A 21,299-nucleotide genomic window follows, 5' to 3' on the forward strand; every position below is an offset into this window, starting at 1 on the left:
GAAAAACGTCTCGGTTACTATCGTAACCTCCGTTCCATGATGAAGGGAACGAGACGTTGTGTCGATGTAGTGACACTAGGGGAGCCCCAAAACACCTATATCTTTGAGAAAAGGCCAATGAGAATTGCAGAGTGGAATTTGCATGCCACTCCCCTGGACATACTGGTATAAAAAGAGCTGGAATGCCCACTCTCATTCAGGAGCCGAGACAATGTCCCGGCCATTTCAGCGGCTTGTACAGCATTGTGGCAAGAGGGACACAGCTTCTCATTCCCTTCAATAGGGAACGGAGTTTAGGACAGTCACCGAGATGTTCTGTTTCTGTCACTCAATATACATAGTGTCTATGTAGCGACAATATATAAAAACGCCACAACAGCTGAACCATGTTACGTGAACTGCCGATTCTTGCAAGCAAGCTGCTGCGTGAGGAACAACAGGTGCATCAGTCTGCAAGTTACCTCCCCCAATGCCCCACAAGATGTCATGTAGTTCCTCACACCCCTGAGAGGGGGAAGCAATGTAAATAGCATGGGAGCAGGCACCAGTTGCAGCCTTTGCATTGGGGAAGGTGTTCTTTACCTTTCCTATTCTTTGAGGGGGAAAAGATCCCGCGGAGGCCATATCCTGCCCGAAGGGGAGGAACATGTGGCAATACGACACTTGGGCTCACCAGCCACACAGGGAAGCGGCGTGGTGGTCGGTCCTGCCTTGAAGGGGAGGAGCTCTACAAACACAGCAACTGGGGCAGAGAGAGCTCTGCCCAAGGGAGACGCTGGTCTGCCTACAGGGAGACTGTACCGTGGAAAATACATCTTAGGAGGTTACCGGAGTAACTGGATCTGTGGAGCATCTATCCCAGTACAGACCATATTAGACCCCATAGTGGGTCTGGCAGCGAATTCCTCCACCAAATTCACAAGCCACACAGCTAGGGAGGAAGGACATCCAGGGTTCACAGGTTCGTGAACACACATGGGAGAAGAAGTGCACGTCTTCGCCTCAGGTGATACACCCGGCCTGCTGTTACGTATTACCGAACGTACCTGTTCGTACCTGACAAAACACAGGATTAAACCGGCTCTACTCGGAGATTGAAAAAGTATTGGGTGTTGCCCAGCCCGCTGCTCTGCAGATGTCTGCTAGAGAGGTGCCATTGGCCAGTACCCACGAGGATGCCACACTCCTTGTAGACTGTGCTCGTATTCCCAAAGGGGTGGGCATGGCCTGGGCCTGGTTTGCCAAAGCGATGGCATCCACAATCTAGTTGGCAAGCCATTGTTTGGACACAGCGTTCCCTTTCTGCTGTCCTCCAAAGCAGATAAAGAGCTGCTCAGAGCATCTAAAGCTCTGCGTGTGATCCAAGTAGATGCGCAAAGCAACAACAGGGCTGGGTCTGACTCCTCCCGGGGCAGAGCTTGCAGGATCACCATCTGATCCTTGAAGGGGGTCATGGGAACCTTGGACACATAGCCAGGGTCTCAGGATCACTTGAGAATCTCTGGACCGAACTCCAGGCAAATGTCACTGACAGAGAATGCTTGTAGTTCCCCAACCCTCTTGATGGAGGTGAGCGCAATCAGGAGGGCCGACTTCAAGTAGAGGGCTTTCAGCTCGACTGTCTCTAGCGGTTTAAACGGGGCTCTCCTAAGGCCCAGGATGACCATGGAGAGATCCCATGAGGGGAATAGGTGTGGCCTAGGAGGATTCAACCTCCCTGCACCTCTGAGGAACCTCATGATCAGGTTGTGCTTCCCAAGGGACTTACTGTCCACCGCATTATGGTGGGCCACTATGGTGGTCACATGAACCTTCAAGGTGGAGGGGAACAGCCACCCCTCCAACCTCTCCATAAAGCTTCCTTGTAGAGGGATCTCTGGCCTGAGTGATTGTGTCTACCACTTCCCATCCAAGGGCCAGACATGGAGGTTGAGAAAGAAGGTCCTTTTTCAGAGGAATTTGCCAGGGAGGTGCTTTCGAAAGCAGTATGAGGTCTGAGAGCCAAGTCTGGGTTGCCAGTATGGGGCCACGAGGGTGACTTGTTCCTTGTCCTCCCTGACCTTGCACAAGGTCTCTGCAAGTAGGCTCACTGGGGGGAATGCGTATTGGCACAGCCCCTGGGGCCAGCTGTTTGCCAGCATGTCTGTCCCGAGAGGCCTCCCATCAGGGAATACAAGAGCAGGCAGTGAGAAGACTCCCGGGAAGCGAACAAGTTTACCTGTGCTTTGCCGAATCAACTCCAAATCCTCTGGACCACCTGTGGGTGGAGTCTCCACACTCCGCTGAGTGTCGAATGCCACTACAGCGCATCCGCTGAGGCTGCCCAGGATGTGAGTGGCCCGCAGCAACCTCCGCCGCTGCTGACTTCAGAGGAGGAGATTGCAGGCAAGTTTAGACATGCGTGGAGAACTTAGGCCACCATGCCTATTTATATACGCTACTGTCGCTGTGTTGTTGAAGTGTACCAACACATGCTTGCTCTGGATCAATGGAAATAGCCTCCGCAGGGCGAGCAGTACAGCCAACAACTCTAGGCAGTTGATGTGCCAACACAGCCATGGTCCTGACCAGGAGTCAGCAGCTGCATACCTGTTGCACACGGTTCCCCAGCCTCGGAGGCATCTGTGGTGACCACGACACATCTGGACACCTGCTGTAGGAGGACTCCTGCCCGCAAGAACACAAGGTCTGTCCAAGGGCTGAATATGTGGCGGCAGATCGGCGTCATTGCTATGCGATGTGTGCCATGGCACCATGCCCATCTTGGGACTCGAGTCTTAAGCCAGTGCTGAAGCGGTCTCATATGCATCAACACGAGGATGCCATATGACCCAGGAGCCTCTGAATGTGTTTCAGTGGAACCGCTGTCCTGCACCTGAATGAATTCAGGCAGTTCAGCACCAACTGAGCATGCTCGCTTGTGAGGCGGGCTATCTTTGTGATGGCTCTAGAATGCTGAGGTACGTTAGCACCAGGTCCATGTGTATGTACAACTAGTTGAGAGCATACCGTAGGTAGGGACTGTGTCGAGGTAAAACCGAGAAGTGAAAGTACGCATCCTTCAGGTCTACCGCCATGAACCAATCTTGATGCCGGACGTACGACAAAATGTGTTTCTGCGTCAGCATTCACTGAACTTGCAGGTCCAAGATTGGCCACAACCCACCGCCTTTCTATGAAGTAAGGCCTGTCGAACTCTTTCCTCATCTCGGCTGGAGGGACAGGCTTTATCGTGTCCTTGCGAAAAAAGGTTGTGATCTCCGGCCACAATCTGGTGGCATTCTCGGTCTGCACCAAGGTGAAGCGGACGCCACTGAACCGGGGCGGATGCTTGTCGAATTGAATCGCGTAGCTGAGTCGGATGGTCCTGGCCAGCCACCGTGACAGGTTGGAAAGCACTAGCCATGCGTCTAAGATCTGGGCGAGGGGAGGGGGGGGCACGTTCACAGGGCCCTGGCTGCGAGTGCTCGGTGTCTCCCGTAAACACCGATTATGTGACCCAAGGAATTATTTTTTTTGACAATGTGGGTACCACACCCTGTTCAGGGTGTGGCGAAACAAAACAAAAGGAACCAAAGGATTTACATTCCGGCCCTCTACTGGAGGATGGAGTTGTCTGGGTACCAGCTCTGTAGCGGATATCTCTCTCCGTGAGTCTTCCATCTCAGAGGCGCTTAGTAGCCTTCTGTGTCCTCGTGCCAGGCCATGAGGTGGGCGACATCAGCTTCCAGTGGGGGGCTCTTCGCTGGGGACGAGAACTGGGCTCTGGCTGTGGTGGAGCTGCCTGGGATTTCGCCGCTGCAGGGGGACGCCCTTGGTGAGCAGACGGGGTACGGGATCTGGAGCCACGCCGGGGCAAGATGTGCTGTATAGCCTCCATCTGTTTCTTCACCGCTGAGAACTGCTGGGCAAAGTCCTCAATGGTGTCGCCTAATAGGCTGATCTGTGAGATGGGCACATTGAGAATGCAAACTTTGTCGGCGTCCCTCATCTTGACCAGATTCAGACACAGGTGGTGCTCCTGGACCACCAAGTTGGACATCGCCTGCTTGAGTGCTTGCGCCATGACCTTCATCGCCCTGAGGGCAAGGTCTATCACCGAGCATAGCACCTGCAGCACATCGGGATCAGGACTACCCACGTGCAGCTCTTTCAGTGCCTTGGCCTGGTGTACTTGCAGGAGGACCATGGCATGCAGGGCAGAGGCAGCCTGTCCAGCAGCACTGTAGGATTTGGTCACTACAGACGACGTAGTCCAACAGGCCCTGGAGGGGAGTGCTGGATGATTCCGCCAGGTGGTGGCATTTTGCGAAATTCCTTACCATAGAAATTGTGAGTGGATGCAACGAGATGTTGTATTATGATTTTAATAGTGGAGAAATTTATTCAGACAAATAATCAAGTTATTTGTCTTTTATCTAATTTATAATGGTTGTTGAAAGCGACTAATTCATTATAAATTTCCTTACATAATTATGTAGAATAAGGACAGTTTAATTTAATTCCTAGCTCACACATACTCTTTCCCTACATATAATGGTGGATATATGCGGGCAATTTAACCCATCCCATGTACATTTATACTACCAAATTCACTACATATTAAAATGCAATATCGCAGTAATATAAACAATAAATAGATTATATGCACATCAATAAACATGTTGTTTCATCACAAAAAAACTGACCTACAATTAAATAAGAAAGACTAGGTAAACTAAAATTGGATGTGCTGCCGGCTCTCTGAAAGAAGCTTATCATATTATTTATGTTTATTATGGCCCAAAATCATGAACCATTGACTGCGATGCGTGCTTTCAAATCTGGGGTGCGAGTACAGTGGTTCTTTTCGGTAGTGGCATTATTACCTGATTCCCTATCCTTTACTCATGGAGACACCGGACATAGAAAGATCTTTCAAGAAGAAGCGAGAGGAGAACGTTAATTTGGCATTTAACGAGAGCAGTTATAGGCAACGTGTTATTATATTCGCTTCAGTCAGCAGCCAGGGCTCTTTATATTGTATCTGCCCCTGACACAAGGAGAGGCTTTCAGTCTGTGACCAATGTGGTTCTTTTTTCTTAAATTATGCTGCCATATTTTAAAAATTGTGACATTGTACATGGTGCTGTGACATTTTCTTAACCTGCTTGATCAGCCTTTTGTAATAACGATCTACAGCTAGGTTCAGAATTCCTTATTGTTGAGAAAATGAATCGCAGGTGAAATTTAAGGTTAAAGTTTAATCTCTGATTTGTTAAACCTTATGTGAAGTTAAGTGGTGTAACACAACTAAAAATAAAATAACTTTTGAATCAACAAACCTTGGATTAGCTCTTAAATTTGCTTAATTTTATCCTTATTGGTGCAACCCAACCTAAGTATCTGTGGTGTTATAAAAAGTCACTAGACACTACAACTATATGTTTGTTCGATCAATAGAAGTCATGTGTTCAGAAAAAATGTTTTATTTTTAAATTCTGTTCAGTGGCACAGAAATTACACTTCAGCTTTAACTAACTTGCACAGCAAGATTCTTTTCACACTGTTGCTCAACCATGACAGTTGTAGACCTGAAAGAGAAAACTGACCATAGAAGAAAACAATTTACACTGATGTCTGTTATAGCATCTTTTGTGGCATAACAGAGAATGCAAAGCATTCTTGTGTTGTGTTATTAATTGCGGTCTGACATATTTCGGAACCCAACACTATGTGAAATTGAGCTTGCGTTGATAAATGTGCCTCCATTTCACGCACTTCCGTAGAGTATGTTTGAGGCCTTAAAGCAAACATAACTGACAAAATACCAAGACTCAAAATCTCAAAACATCTAGCAGAATTATCATACTCTTAGGCCATGTCTAGTAACATGCCTACCAATGTAAGAAATAGTCATCTCTACACTATTTTCCCTAACTGTACCACCAGCTGGCTGTTAATATACAGTGGGAGAGTGGCGTAGCTCATGTCTGTCTCCCCGCTGACACTGTTATGCAGATGCCTTTAGGCTGAGGAGAACAGCAGGTTATCCATCAGAGAGGTCTCACAGATTATGTTAACTCTCTGTAGCACATTATAGGTTGAGATGCGATGGTGTGCAACTAATAAATATAGATTTAGTTTTTGTTTTTATTCTTGGCTCTGTTAACTGGTGGTAGTCAGTAATCACCTGTTGTTGTCTGTGAAATTAATGTAAGAAAGCTTGTAGGGTAACTCTTTCCTCCTAGAGGCTCAGATTCAACCTTTTGGTATGTTGTGTTAATGTAAACAAGAATAAGAGGAAGAAGTGTTTTTGCATGATGTGGACTACGAACAGGCTAGTCTATTTATTTTCCCATAATGCATATTTTAAAGCTTGTGTCTCAGTTAAAAAGAGCATCTTTATGCAAACATTAACATTTGAACCTTTTAGGTCATAAAGTAATTGTGTGCAACATCAGCTCATCAGGATGTAAAATGCAAGGCAGAGCTTTGGTCTAGGTGTCATATTCCCTGTTGTCTTTTGTTTTTGTGCTTTTATGTTGGAATTCTTTAGTTTCCTGTTTCCTGTGTTAGTTTTGTTGTCCTTGTAGTTGTATTCCTTGATTGATACTCCCTGATTGTTTCTCATTCCCTGATTGTTTCCCCAGGTGTTCCTTGTTTTCCCTTGTGTATTTAAGCCCTTATTTTCCCTGTTTCCTGTGTCAGTTTTTGCATCTTTTGTCTATGCTCTGTTCCCTTGCTTGTTTAATAAAGCTGCGTGTAGGTCCTCATTCCTTGCCTGCCTCGTCACACTAGGTACTGAAATTTTGGTAGCGGTGATGGTGGAAAATGGCTGTTTTTTGAAGGCACTGGGGAAAATAATCATGTTATCATCTTGGTGAAAGCTAGTAACATTTTGAAACTTATATTTTAACCCCCTCCCCTCTATTGTCCAACCATATACAGTTAGTACAGTACACAGCGAAATGAGACCACGTTCCTCCAGGACCATGGTGCTACATAAAACAACATAGGACAAACACAGAACCACATAAGACTACACAGACTAAATAACATTTCTACATAAAGTGCACGTGCATACATGTGCAAAAAATATGGGACCGTACAATAATTACTAACAGGACAATAGGCACAGTGAGAGACAGTGCAGCGCTGACCGACCAGCAGAGTTTCCGCTAGAAAAAAATGGTGCCGGAGGTTTCGTTTTACGGACATTTTGATGATATGCCGGTCAAATATATCGCCTCTTAATTAGTCAAGTTGAGGAAAACTGGAGGCAGTCTATGTAACTTAAAAAATGACATAATCAGGCCGTATAGAATGCAACATATTATTATTAGTTTAACTTTCAAATAGACGAGAAAAAAAACATGAACGTCCGATTGGCGTCAATCAACGCCAATTGTTTTTTACTGTGGTTTCACACACATTCACTTTTTGAAACATTGAGGCACGGATGTACCTAATACAAATAAATAAAACATCTCCAGTTAACTAGCAGATCATTCATTTAGTCCGTTATTAAATAAGAGATCTAGCGCTAAAATCTGTTGTTTTTGAAATCAAGCTGAGCGCTCGTGTCCGCTGCTATCAGTTGCATGGACGACGCGCTGCGCGAGTTGCGCAATCTTCACTAGGACGCGCGTTTCAATCTATCGCCGTTGCGGAGACTCTCTATTAATTCCGGTGAAATCACAAAATAAAATGCACACAAACGTGTCCCTGCTTGATATAGACTGTAACCATGCACTGATGAACATAGGCTATTCAGTTTTGATGATAGAGAAAAAAAACTGCACGAATGCGCGGATTAGAAGCACTGATCTATCTATAATGAGATGTTCCTGATTCACCATCGTCTGGCCTCTGAAAAAAGCTTTTAAAGCTAGTCTGCCTGGGCCTCTCCATATTTGAAACGTCTCACTCAATCGTTCGTTGTTTAGGTCTATATTGCAGCCGTTTTAGGCGTGCGCTTTATTTTAAATGCAGCATGCGATGTTGTTTCATAACTTTCAAACGATAGAGCCTGTTCCTTTATAACATAGCAAGAGATCGGTGTATTTTTGCTTTATACATTTTAGGCTTATTCTCAAATTCAGATTGTGTTAGGGGGACGGGATTATTAGGCAATTTTAATCGGACAATTTGACCGGAGAGATTTAATTTTGTCGGACATTTAATTTTTTTACCGGCCAATGTCCGGTAATTACCGGACAACGGAAACCCTGCCGACCAGTACACATTTTGTAAACTGAGTAGTGCAAATAGTGTATTTTCAATTTCTGAAAATGCCAAATGTAAACATAACATACTATGAAATAGTATTCTATGGACATAGCAGTTATTGAGGTAGCAGCCAAGTATAAAGTGACAATGAATTAAGTGCAACTCAGGACATTTGCAAAAGTTGGATGGTGTACGTGTGTGTATCAGTCCAGTCTCTGAGTATTGAGGAGTCTGATGGCTTGGGGGAAGAAGCTGTTACACAGTCTGGCCGTGAGGGCACGAATGCTTCAGTACCTTTTGCCAGACAGCAGGAGGGTGTAGAGTTTGTGTGAGGGGTGTATGGGGTCATCCACAATGCTGGTGGCTTTGTGGATGCAGCGTTTGGTGTAAATGTCTTTGATGGAGGGAAGCGAGACCCCGATGATCTTCTCAGCTGTCCTCACTATCCTCTGCAGGGCTTTGCTGTCCGAAATGGTGCAAGTCCCAAACCAGGCAGTGATGCAGCTGCTCAGTGTGCTCTAAATAGTCCCTCTATATAATTGTGGCAGCGGGGGCGTGGTCAAGCGCCCGTCCGGGAGAGAAAAGCGGTAAGGGGCGGACGACAGCCGCTCCAACACCGGGCGAACCGGAGTGAAACCGCCGACCCCCAGCGGGTAGAACGCGCCTCCGCTTTTCTGGCGGCAAATAGGGAAGAAACTCTCCGACCGCCCGGAGCGGTAGAGCCGCTGCCAGGGGCGGAGGAGTGTCCCCATTTGCCGCCAGAAAAGCGGAGGCGCGTTCTACCCGCTGGGGGTCGGCGGTTTCACTCCGGTTCGCCCGGTGTTGGAGCGGCTGTCGTCCGCCCCTTACCGCTTTTCTCTCCCGGACGGGCGCTTGACCACGCCCCCGCTGCCACAATAATGTAGAATTGTTTTGTTATCAATAGTTGTGTTCTGTTTAAAGTCACCATAATGGTGAGAAGTGATCTCTTGAGCTGGCTCCTTGAACCTTCCTCATATTATGTTCTTCCTGCCGGTCAATTTGTGTTTAGGTAAACACAAGTTTTTACACTGCTACAAGGAAGACAAATCCTAAGGTCATCCTGAATGTCTGATTCTATCTTGCAAATGGCACTATATGTGGTAATAGTGATTAATTACATCTAAAAACATAAAAGCAAAAACAGTAAAAGCATGTTTCAGCAAAATGATTGTTTGATGTTTTGATGAACTTACAGCATCACACAAGTTGAAAAGACACACACAGAAATCAACTCTTGGGAAGTAAGAAATGCAAAAATTAACAAACATAATTTGACAAAGTAAAAGCTGAAAATGTAAATACAAGTAACTTAGATTGCAACAAAAACAACGTCAAAATAAACCAGTAAATAGTAAAAAATCTAAGTAATTTCTTCATGCTGCAGTGCATGCTGGGGGCTGTTATTTTCAACAACCATAGATAATAATTTGACAGCTATATGCTGCTAAATTACAGTTGTATACTGTAGCTGTAAAAACAGTATCTACAGTAGCTGTTATTTTCAGCAACAGCAAAACACCGTTCATTTTACAGTAACTTGCTGGCATCCCTGCTGCCAGTTCTTTCCTTTTTTTTTAACTCTTTAACAGTGTGCCCCTGTATATGAATCAACATGTCAATATACAACGTCAAATCTCCAAAGAAACAATATGACTTTTGCACACTGTATATCAGTGCAAAATCCTGCGTCTTATTCACTAATCAACCACAATCCAGTTTAACCAGGAAATTAATCTGTTCAAATAGCACTGCGTTACAGTCATAGTCATTCAGCACATATACACCTTTTTTACATACAAATTAAGTTTATTAGAGTTTACGGCTTTTTCATATAACACAGCACTATTTGTCTTGTACAATTAATGTTACGCTATTACTGCCCACGGAAAGCAGACATAATATTTCAAATATAATTTTATTTAAAAGAGATGTTTTTGTATATTTTCTAGTAATCATGGCAGCAGTAATTTTTTAAATGATGATCAAATGATGGAAAAGAGCATTATAACTGGAAAGATATCCTGACGCATGCTGTCGAGCGTGTTTTCTGCATTTTAAAGTGCAAACACCCAGAATTAACCAGCAAGATTGGGCAACCTGATCTCATAGAATCACATTACTATACTTAGATTGTGCAAAATAATTTTTACATGTCTAATAGTATGTATTGCGGCAGTTTCCTGGAGAAGTGAACACTAGAGGCACCATTACAACAATGTCTTTTATTCCCTCTCACAAATCACATGTAAAAAAAACAAATGATCATAAATTCTTACTTTTTGCCCTGTTCCACATAAAATACATTCTTATGACCTCTAAAAACTCTTATAATAGTGAATGACTTGTTAGGTGATACATTTTAATATTTGCATTACATAATCGACTACATTTACAAGGTTGTTCAAGTATGATCAGATTGTGTGGTATAGCTAAACTGAAAGATGTGCTTGCAATGCAAATAACTGGACTTCAAGTCACACAGAGCACATGAGTGGATATGAGAGCAGATAGTGTCATAGAATTACCACAACATGGCGTGGTTGCTTCAGAAATCCCTTTTTTTTATCTCACATTTGCTTTTTAATAGACTGTTGGTTAGGTTGAAGGTTTAGTGTAGGGAAGTTTTTTTTATTGAATTAAAACTCACTTGATCATTAGCCTTCAAACCTTTGGTTACCCATGTGTTCTTTAGCCCTGCCAGTCTGTTTTCATCTCATTGCACTTTTCCACTTGTTTGTTACCTGGCCACACCCCCTTGTTAGCCCTTGTTTGTGTATTAGGTTAACCTGTTTCATATTACCCTTTCTGTTTATTAATACCTGTTTTGATCCTCAGTTTGTTGCTATATCGGTTTGGTTATTGACCTTATTGCCTGTACCATGAAGCTTGTTGAACAAACTCAGGGTTACAGAATTGATTTCGAGTTGACAAAACCAAATCAATCCAATCAAGCTAATTGTAACGATGAAGCTGCTCATCAACTTTCTCTGTCAACTTAGGTTTTTATCCTGAGTTTAGTATTAATTCATGTGGGCGTGCACATGAATGAGTGACATTTGCAGTGAACAGCCAATAGAGACAGAGCGCAACAATCCAACCGTCTCCACTGACTTTGCATTGCGAGAGGCTGCCTCCTTTTCATTTATGGCATATAACAAAAGACAGAAAAATGCCTAAAAGCTGCTGTGTGACAAGGTGTACAGCAAACAAGCTAAAAAAAAAATATAATAATTTTTATCTTACATTTTTTTTTAAGCTTCCGAACTGTAAAAGCCAGCCTTTAAGGAGACAAAAGTGGATACAGGCAAAAAGACGTGAAGCATCAGCAGGAAGAGTGGGTAAATTTCTCAATATATCTCCTACTCTCAGGTTCACATAGGGTGGTGAAATAAGCAATCGACATGGTTAAAATTATGAATGTTTTTTTTTTTTTTTTTACAATGTCATGTCGCGTTCCAGTGAGCGTAGTTCTCAGAGTAGTTCGAAAACTAGTTGCGCTCTGTCTCAATTGACCCACTTTTATGTCCTGAAACAAACCATTTTTTGGGATCGACAGCTTATACAAATTTATTTCTGGGTTATTTAGCTTGTTTGCTGTATACCTTGTGACACAGCAGTTTTTAGACATTGTTTTGTTTTTTGTTATAAGTCATAAATGACAAGGAGGCAGCCTCTTGCAATGCAAAGTCAATGGAGACGGTTGGATTGTTTCCCCCCCCCCGGTGTGGGCGTGGCCTAAACACGCTCTGTCTCTATCACGTGAAACACGGAAAGAGAGCGAGTCAGCGGGATTTGACTTGACTTAACATGATTTAACTCTCCGCTGAAGCCCGCCCATTATGAAAATATGAAGAATTGCACAAGAAATTGTAATAAAAATATGAAAAATTAAAACAAATTTTGTATTGCACAAGAGATCGCCGTGAAATCATGAAGACAATAAAAACATTTACACAGCAAGAATAAACACAGCGGCTGCTGCCAGAGCTCAAGAGAACTGCTGGAAACTAATTCTGAATGTGATAAAAATATAAAACAGCTGATCTTGACACTCCTGTTCTATGTTGTTGTTTTTGATTTTCTGTATGTGATTTTGTTACCCATGTGTTCCTTAGCCCTGCCACTCATTTGCGCCCTGGCCACACCCCCATGTTAGCCCTTGTTTGTATATTTAATTCACCTGTGTCTCATTACCCTCTCTGCTCACTTACAACAGTCTTGTTCCACTGTTTGTTGCTGTATTCTTTTGGTTAATGACCTTATTCCATGTCTCTCAGGCATGCTTTATTGTTCCTGTCGGTTTGTTGGCTTCTTGTTTGTTTTGTGAATTGTTATAAAAAATATTACCATTAAAGATCATTTATCCCTACCCTGCAATTGAGATCTTTCTATCCCAAACCAGACTCCTCTTCTATTTGAAAGAAAATGTAACCCAATTTTAGCACCACACTGTGGACATATCACCACAGAGCTGCTGTGATGTGTGTAAGTTACCATGCATTGCAAACATTTTGCCATAGTCACATAATGTTCATGCTATCAGGCTGAGATTGGAGTCATGTATTGTATGTTGTATACGGCACAGATTATGTGTGTACTTTTATGCTAAAACAATGGAGCGTGCAGAAAATTGGTAGTAACAGGGAATTCATTCATTCTTACTGAATTCCATTACCTTAAAATCAACACATTTACAATACTGATTTGTCAAATCTCAGGTTTGCTTACCATGGTCAGATACCTTTAAATTAAACTATAAACTTGCTAAATATCCTGCAAGTCACAGATGTGGAAATGTTTTCATCAGAGAGCCATTCAATTTCATGGTGGAATTTTCAAGTGTAAAATTTGCTCTCACAATTATTATCTCCTGTAATGATGGTGTGTCAGTTGCATGCTGAAATCTAATATTATTAATCACCAGTTCCACAATATGTCTGTAAATATGTCAAAAGTAATTCTACTTTTCCTTGTTTAAAATCATTATTCACCATAAAATGCTCCTCATGCAGCCTCTCACAGTTAGGTTTCGTCTCTGCTGAGTGTAAATTGATTTGAAAATGAAGATAAATGACGAAGTAGTCCAGTTTGATTGTTGCTATTGATTTACCCATATAAATGTTTATTTATTTGTTTGTTTATTTTACTGTAAGTGAAAAAAGGGGTAATATTATAAGAGAGAGACAATCTTTATTTAAGAGAGCTCCTTTTATATTATCCAGAGAATGGATAATGAAATGTGACTTAAACTAAGAGAGAAATCCCATGTTGTCCTTGGTGAAAAAAATAATAATAATAAAAACCTTTTACATTTTCACTCATGAACACAGTGGGGTGGTAAGATGGGTTTACTTTCTCAACAAAAGCAAATTATCTTTTGTGGAAAGAGCCCCATGATATTTTCCCTTCCCAGGCACTGTTTCGAGGTGTCAGACCCAGGGTTTGTCTCTTGGCTGTCTTTCTTTCACTATCCAGGTTTCCTTCAGAAGAAAATCACCTGTTTGTTGTTCTAGCTGCCTTTCAAATCAGGCTTTCAAAAATCTGTTGTTGTCAGGTAAATATACCCTTACCCCACTAACAAACTGCATCACACCTACGAGTTTGAGAAATCTGCTAAAATACCAGATGTTTATTTGACATGAGATCACTTTATAGTTAGATTTTGTTCTGCATGATAAATGAAAAATGTTAGTAGAGGTACTGTGGATGTGGTCAAGGGAACCAAACCAAATACACTAAGTAAACCAAATTCACCTGGAAATCTGAGAGCCTCACATTATTGCAGGTAAAATGGTTCATCTTTTTCTTGTGGCATTTTATTGATAAATCATATCTTTCTTATATACATCTTTGCAATAGAGCTGTTCGTTTTACTAAAACCTTGAAGAGAATTAGGGTTTTCAAGCCATGGTTTCCTTCTGAAATTTTGAAACCATTGTGTAAGTTGGAAAGAAATAGTTCACCTGACAAAGATAATTCACTCATAAGAACGCTCAAGACATCTCAAACTAGTTACTTTCTTCTGCAGAACACAAACTAAGATTTTTTTAAAGATGTCTCAGACAATCCAATTCAATGGAGTCCAACACTTTCAACTTCCAAAAAGGACATAAAGGCATCTTAAAAATAATCCATATGACTTCAGGTGAGTGGTTTAATCCATTTCTTCTGAAGTGATACAACCAAAAGGCCTCACATCTACCCAGCTCTCCTATACATGTTTCTAAGAGAAGCTCATTTATGCTGTTATTATGATACAACCAGAAGTTCTTACATGAACATGCAAAAGCGCATGTGTCAAGTGCTTGTTTCTCACCCAAAGTGATTGTATTTCATAAATCGAAGACGACTATTCTGCAAACCCATTCAAAATTCTTGAGGGAACCCACTGGGAATTAGCCTTCCAGTTTAGCCAACTAATTGACATCATTATTGAACTGCTCCATACTTGTTGTATCTCATAGTTCCAAAGCAAAAATTATTTCAAAAATAGTAATAGTTCTGGTTCCATATGGTTTACAAAAGAAAGTTGGTGACTACTTGTAGGAACAATGTATTAACATTGATCCATGTATGAGCTGTTTTGCTCTTACTCTGTTATTATCTAAATAAAGTACACTACATCAAGCTGGATGGTGGTTGTGACTTCAATTAAAGGTGCAGTATGTAAGATTCAGAAGACCTTGTTATTAATAACACCTGAGGCCATTAAGTGAACTGCAGTCAGCTGTTTGTGCTCGCACACACACTCCATAGGGACTCGAGTGAGCGAGCATCAACCAAAACAATGATGTAACGTACAAAGAGACAACATGATTCGCTGACAGATGAGGTAGCATAATTAAAATTACACAGTTATGATTGTTTTACTACAAACTTTGAGACTGTATATTATATTTGACTCTCCAGTGCTGGAAAAGGGATAAAACAAAGTGTGTATATAGGTCTGATTATGCAAGACTAGTTTGAAGTAATCACTTTTCTTTTCATGATACATTGACTGCAATTATACGACAGACAATGTCGTATAATTACTAAGCCAGCTAGCCAACTTTATCAATAGCTGTTAGCTAAATTTGGAGGATGATGACAGTAGCTGTTTATAAAATAGACTGAACATTATAAATATGTTGACTCAATTCAGTATTGATGTGATTCCATCACAACTGTCATTTTGATATATCGTTACACTAATGAATGGGTCTTTTTTCATTATCTTGAACATTGTCTAGCATTCATTTCATGTATTATTGTAGTTTACCTCGCTGAATAATTACAGATTACATTGATTATGACAGTTACTATGCAGGCAAGATGAAGTTAGCTAAAATTACACAGATCAATCCTTATGGCACTATATTTCACATACTTTGCAATTCTGTAAGCTTACCTGTCCAATAAGAATAACACCAAATCAGGGAACGAAGGTCCCTCCAGGAATCAAATATCCTGCCGATGTTCACTCTAGCTTTCCCACGATCACGTTCCCGCTTATACAGAAGGGATTCAGTAGATCAATTTTTTATTTTTTTGGCTTACTCTGAGTTTGTGTAGGAGACGGTGTTGTGCTGGGAGCCAACCGTTTACTGGATTCATCTCTAAAATAACTTTAGCTAGTGTTGCAGTTTGTTGACGCTGTTGAATAGCGGGAGCACTGAGGCAAGGCTCACGGGAGCGCTCATAAACGTCACATCCTTCAGATCCTTCAGACTCCCTTCGCATGTAAATCAGTCTACAGGCTTTAATAGGCAAACTAGGAAGTCAGGGAAGGGCACATTTTTTTTAAGTTGTGTTATGAGCTGTTCACACATTGGCAAAAAAATTAAATTGTACATATTGCACTTTAAACTATGCTCAGAGTAAGACGTATTGCACACCAGAGAGCCACATGAAGTGGAAGAGCTCCCAGGGGCTGGTGGGATGGTGAAATTATGGTTTGTTTGTGTGTATGTGTCCCTGTCCAGGTCTTAGCACAGAGGTCATTGAAGAGAAGTGTCAAAGCTTCTTGTTTGTTACCATGGTCCCATGGTGCTTTACTGGGGGAGCATATCCACCAGAAATGGAATGAATTAAATTATTTATTTAGTATTTGCTTCGAGGATATTTGATATGCTTGGCTACGTTTAGCCCATAGCCTCATCATAATGAAACAGCAAGCAGCCAGAGCGGCAGCATCAGAGACTTTCCACTAGAAGAAGAGAGATGTGCCAGTGCCCCAGGCTCTGTTAAATGATGCTCCACGTCCACAGTCAATCTCTAATTTCTCCTCATGTCAATACCCCTCTGAACGCCTGGTTGGCTCTTTTGTCTGTTTCTGCGTAAGAAGCGTACAATCTGCTTCTCGTATATTTAGGGGGAAATAGAGAAGGAACTGCTCTGAGGATATGTTTTTGCGCATTTCCTTCTCATATCTCATAGTTTTGGGAAATGTGTTGTGACTGACTGTCAGGAAAATATATTTTGGTGTGTTATCGTGGCTGCGGTACATTGTTGTTTAGGTACCTGTAAACCACAGAATGGAATTGTCAGACCCTGACCGTGTGTCACAAAATGTTTCTTGCTGACTGATGTAGCACAGATTTTGGTGGTGATGTTGGCAAGATTTGGGGTCAGATAAGTGTGTGACTATTTCTAATGTGTCTCCCAAGCATTTTGAGGAAATATTCTAGTCTTAGCGCAAAAGCTAATTGGGGTCTGTTAGGGAACGGGTATTATCAGTATGTATAATACTAAAACTTTTTAATTCAGTCACAGCTAATGACTGCTTGCTGCTAAAGATAAATAGTTGTGTGACTAGACAAGACCTTTGCTTGGAGTAAAAATAATGCCGGGAGATGTTTGCTTCACATAGGAGAGGCAACATTTACCATGGTTTTACAACAGTAACCATAGTATCACCATGATATTTTGTAGTTAAATCAAATTTACCACAAAATTAAACATGGTTATTATATAAAAACTATATTACTGTAGTAACATAATGGATAATTGCCTAAAAACTATGGCTTCCGCCAAAAAACATGTTTACTACAATATTACTATAGTCAAACCAAGGTTAATTTTACACGTATCAAACTAACCCCTCGACCATCACCGTGATCAAATAACTACAAGACAAGCAACTTTTATATACATTTTTATAAGTAGTATTAAAGGAAATATTGGAGACAGGAGGCAGGATGGGAAAAAGGGGAATCGAATCCGGGTTATCCGCATGAAAATAAAACACATCCTCACTGTCTTTACACACTTCACCATAGCAGTAACATGCAGTTTGAATTACACTTCTGTATTTCCACCAGACTATCTGTGTGCAAATAGACGTGCTGTGTGTCAGGTGCCATTGACACCTAGTGCAAATAGTCACTCTGTTAAATGAATTAGGGCCCATATGATCCATATGTAAACTCCATAATAAGACAATTTTCTTAATATCTGAGCAATTCTGGCTTGAAGTAAACCCATCCCCAGATAGGACACGTAAATCACCCATAAATTATTTGATGTGTGTTTTCATCTGTAAATCATCTTTCCATATGTCTATAAGATGGATTTCAAAAGGACATTCAGCAGATGTCTTTGAGACGTTAAAGATTTAGAAAGTGTGTGAATATTCTAGATTTATGAACTTCTTATAAGAAGTTTGAACACAGTTAGAATGTGATGCTTTCCAGATAAAACACATTTTAACAGATATCTTGTAGAGATGTAAGTGTTAATTTAGTGCAGTTACCGACTTACCGAGAGCTGGCAGTACAGAATGAGCAAGGAGCCATTCACACAGTGTGCGTTCTATATTGAAACAGAACGCAGGGGTCTCTAGATATTTTTCCAAATTTAAACTACTTTTAACTTAACATGTCAAATGTTCCGCTCATGGTGTGAGATGCTGAAAAACAATATGATGCAACACCACAACCAAAGATGCCAGTGTGCATGTGTACAAACAAATATCACAGATTGAATGCAATAATGTATCCTGTGTGAACGGCACCTTGGTCTACATCAGATAGATGTCTTTGAATGATCTACATTTGGGGGCTTTTCTCATCAAATATTGATATATGTGATTCACTGCAAATAATTACATTAATTAATCAGTATATCATGTAATAATTCATGTAAAAACAAATCATCAATTGACAGACCTAAATGTAACAGGTTTGCTTTATCAGCTATGTATATTAATTATGAAACAACTAATTAAATTACTAAAATATCCAATTAAGATTATTTGGTTTTAGACTGTGAACATTGCAGTAGCCTTTTGGCTGGAAAAGCCTCACCCTGATGCAGACAAATACTAAAACAAAATGCTTCTTTCTCTCTTTCTCTCTCTCTCTCTCTCTCTCTCTCTCTCTCTCTCTCTCTCTCTCTCTCTCTCTCTCTCTCACACACACACACACACACTGGAGTTTTTCTGCAAATATTAGGATCCTGTCAACAGGGTTGGTTGGAAAAATAGCCTAGTTTCCCACCATCACTGTTAGTTGTTGCCCCCTGTGCTTATATTATCAGTAAAATCCATTCCATTTGTTCAGCTTAGTTTGATTTGCATTTACAAATGTAAAGATGAAATATGCCTTGTATGTGTTCTAGCCATGCATTATAAATACTGAAAAATGTGCAAGGGGCCAAAATCAGGAACAAGATGTGTAAAATGCTAATAAATATATATTCTCTTTGATGTTTCTGCTATACTGTTGTTATTTATTAAAAGGATTGTTTAGAGAACAGAGTGCTATGTTTTAAATGTCAATCACCAATGATTAGAGTGAGCTGTGATTTTCCACACCTTAAAGAGAAATGGCTTCTTTGAGGCCAGTAAGATTTTGAGCACTGATAAGCTAAACAAAGGGCATTTGTAAATATAATAAACTATTATTAACAGCACACAGTAGCAACCATAGAAAACACAAAAATATATAGACTTCCACATCAGAATTCCTGCATATCTCTACAATTGCAATTGTGGAATAACAAAAAATTAAGATCCCTTTTTGGTTACACTCATTGAAGGTAATGAGCCTGACAGAAGTGGCTGCTTATTGAGCATGGCTGCCCATGATTAAACTGACCCTTTGATGTTCCATCTGACATCATTATCCCCCGTTGGCATGGTCAAACTCCACAGTCCCACCTCTATGTGTGCTGGCCAGCGGATAGCAGATACTGCACAGGGCACACACAGGGACTATCACTACTTATCTTTTTATTTGAAGACCTCAATCCTGAAGTCAATAAAGTGCTTTTGTTTGACTCGCTCGCATATTAAAGGGATGGTACAGCCAAAAATGAAAATTCAGTCATCCTTTATTCACTGTCATGTTGTTTCAAACAGATATGACTTGTATAGAACAAAGATGTATTGAAAGTGAATTGTGACTGAGGCTAACATTCTACCAAACATCTCCTTTTGTGTTCCATGGAAGAAAGTCATGTGGGTTTGGAACAACACAAAGGGGAGTGAATGATGACATACATTTTTTATTTTCTTTGGCTGGAAAGTCTTTCCTGTAAAGCACTTTAAGAATGTACTAAACAGCAAAGGTACTGAATTATTTTCTATCTGCCATTTGAGAGACTTGAACAGGACTCTGGTGTTGTAGCCAAGTCACAAGATTCTGAGTCGAGTGCGAGTCCTCACTGCTCAAGTCGAAGTAACCAATATTGTGTCCAAGTTGAGTCACCAATAACTGCATACAAGTCTGAGTTACAAGTCTTTGTCTATGCCATACATTTTTTTTAAGTTTACTGGCACACACACACACAACACACACATTCAGCCTTTTAAAGTGTATTGTACAAGAAACATACACAAAATAACAATACCATCAATTAAGGTTTTTTTCTTTCTTAATGTTACTTGAATGATTGATATTACTTTTAGAATCTTTAACAGTTTTCTTCATTAGTTTCTTTGTTCTTATGTTAGTACTAACTGTTTATTGGTCTTGAATAATTACTTGAGAAAATAAAAGTCTGTCTGTCTGTCTACATATCCATATATCACAGTATTGTATATAGGCCTATACAATAATCAACAATATAAAAATGAAATGTCAGAACAGTGCCTTCTTGGACATTTATTTGAAGTTTATTTATATGATCAGAATTAATTATAATTCAGGCTATTACTTGGTCCTATGGGATTACTTAACTGTTTTAGCCTACATTTGTGATAAACTCACATCAGATGAGCCAGTCTCTGTCTCTATTCAAAACTGCACCTGTCATAAACACATGAATACACGTCAAAAGGATCTTATTTTATGTAATAATTATTAACTCGTAATAATGATTCACGATATTGTTCCACATATTTTAGAATTTTCTACATATGTGCTGCCACATAGATTCTGAAAAATCCTTTATGCATTCTAGACAAATGTGTGCAGGTAAGTTTTCTACTGAGGTGAAAGTTTTGAGAGGACTTGAATCATAATGTGTTCTTTGATAAGGGTTTCCATCCAGGGGCATGTTTACCATTTCTGAGGCACCAAGCAACCAAAAAAAAAATATAAAACAAATTACATACAATTTATTTTAAATTATAATTTTAAATTCATCCTATCAGCCATTGTAGCCTAGTACATTCAAAATATTTAATGAAATGTGAATCTAGTGAAAGATAATACATGTTTTACAGTTTTTTCACAATACAGTGATAAAAAAAGCAATACATATATTTTTTCAAAACACTTTATTTTGTTATTTAAATTTTTGTTAATGAACAAGGTCTGCAAAACCTACTACTTCACTCACTAACATTTTGGAATTCAGTTGTCTTTTTTTTATAACCCAACAATTAATTATTGTTGTCATATGTCATTATGATATGATACAGATGAGCGGGGTCCCATGCAAATGCGTGGTGGTTAAAACCGCTACTGTTTCTTATCATTTGATTTGCTCATGTCTATTACATAATCAGTGAGCATCAGAAAATCATACTTTCAGTCTTTAACCATCTATTATGCACCACGGACCGAATAGCAAGTTGAATCCTCCAACTCTGGTATTCTCCCTTCCTATAGGCTACCACATCTACACAGGCAGAATATTTG

The sequence above is a fragment of the Xyrauchen texanus genome, chromosome 12 (genome assembly GCF_025860055.1).
Source record: "Xyrauchen texanus isolate HMW12.3.18 chromosome 12, RBS_HiC_50CHRs, whole genome shotgun sequence".
NCBI lineage: Eukaryota > Metazoa > Chordata > Actinopteri > Cypriniformes > Catostomidae > Xyrauchen > Xyrauchen texanus.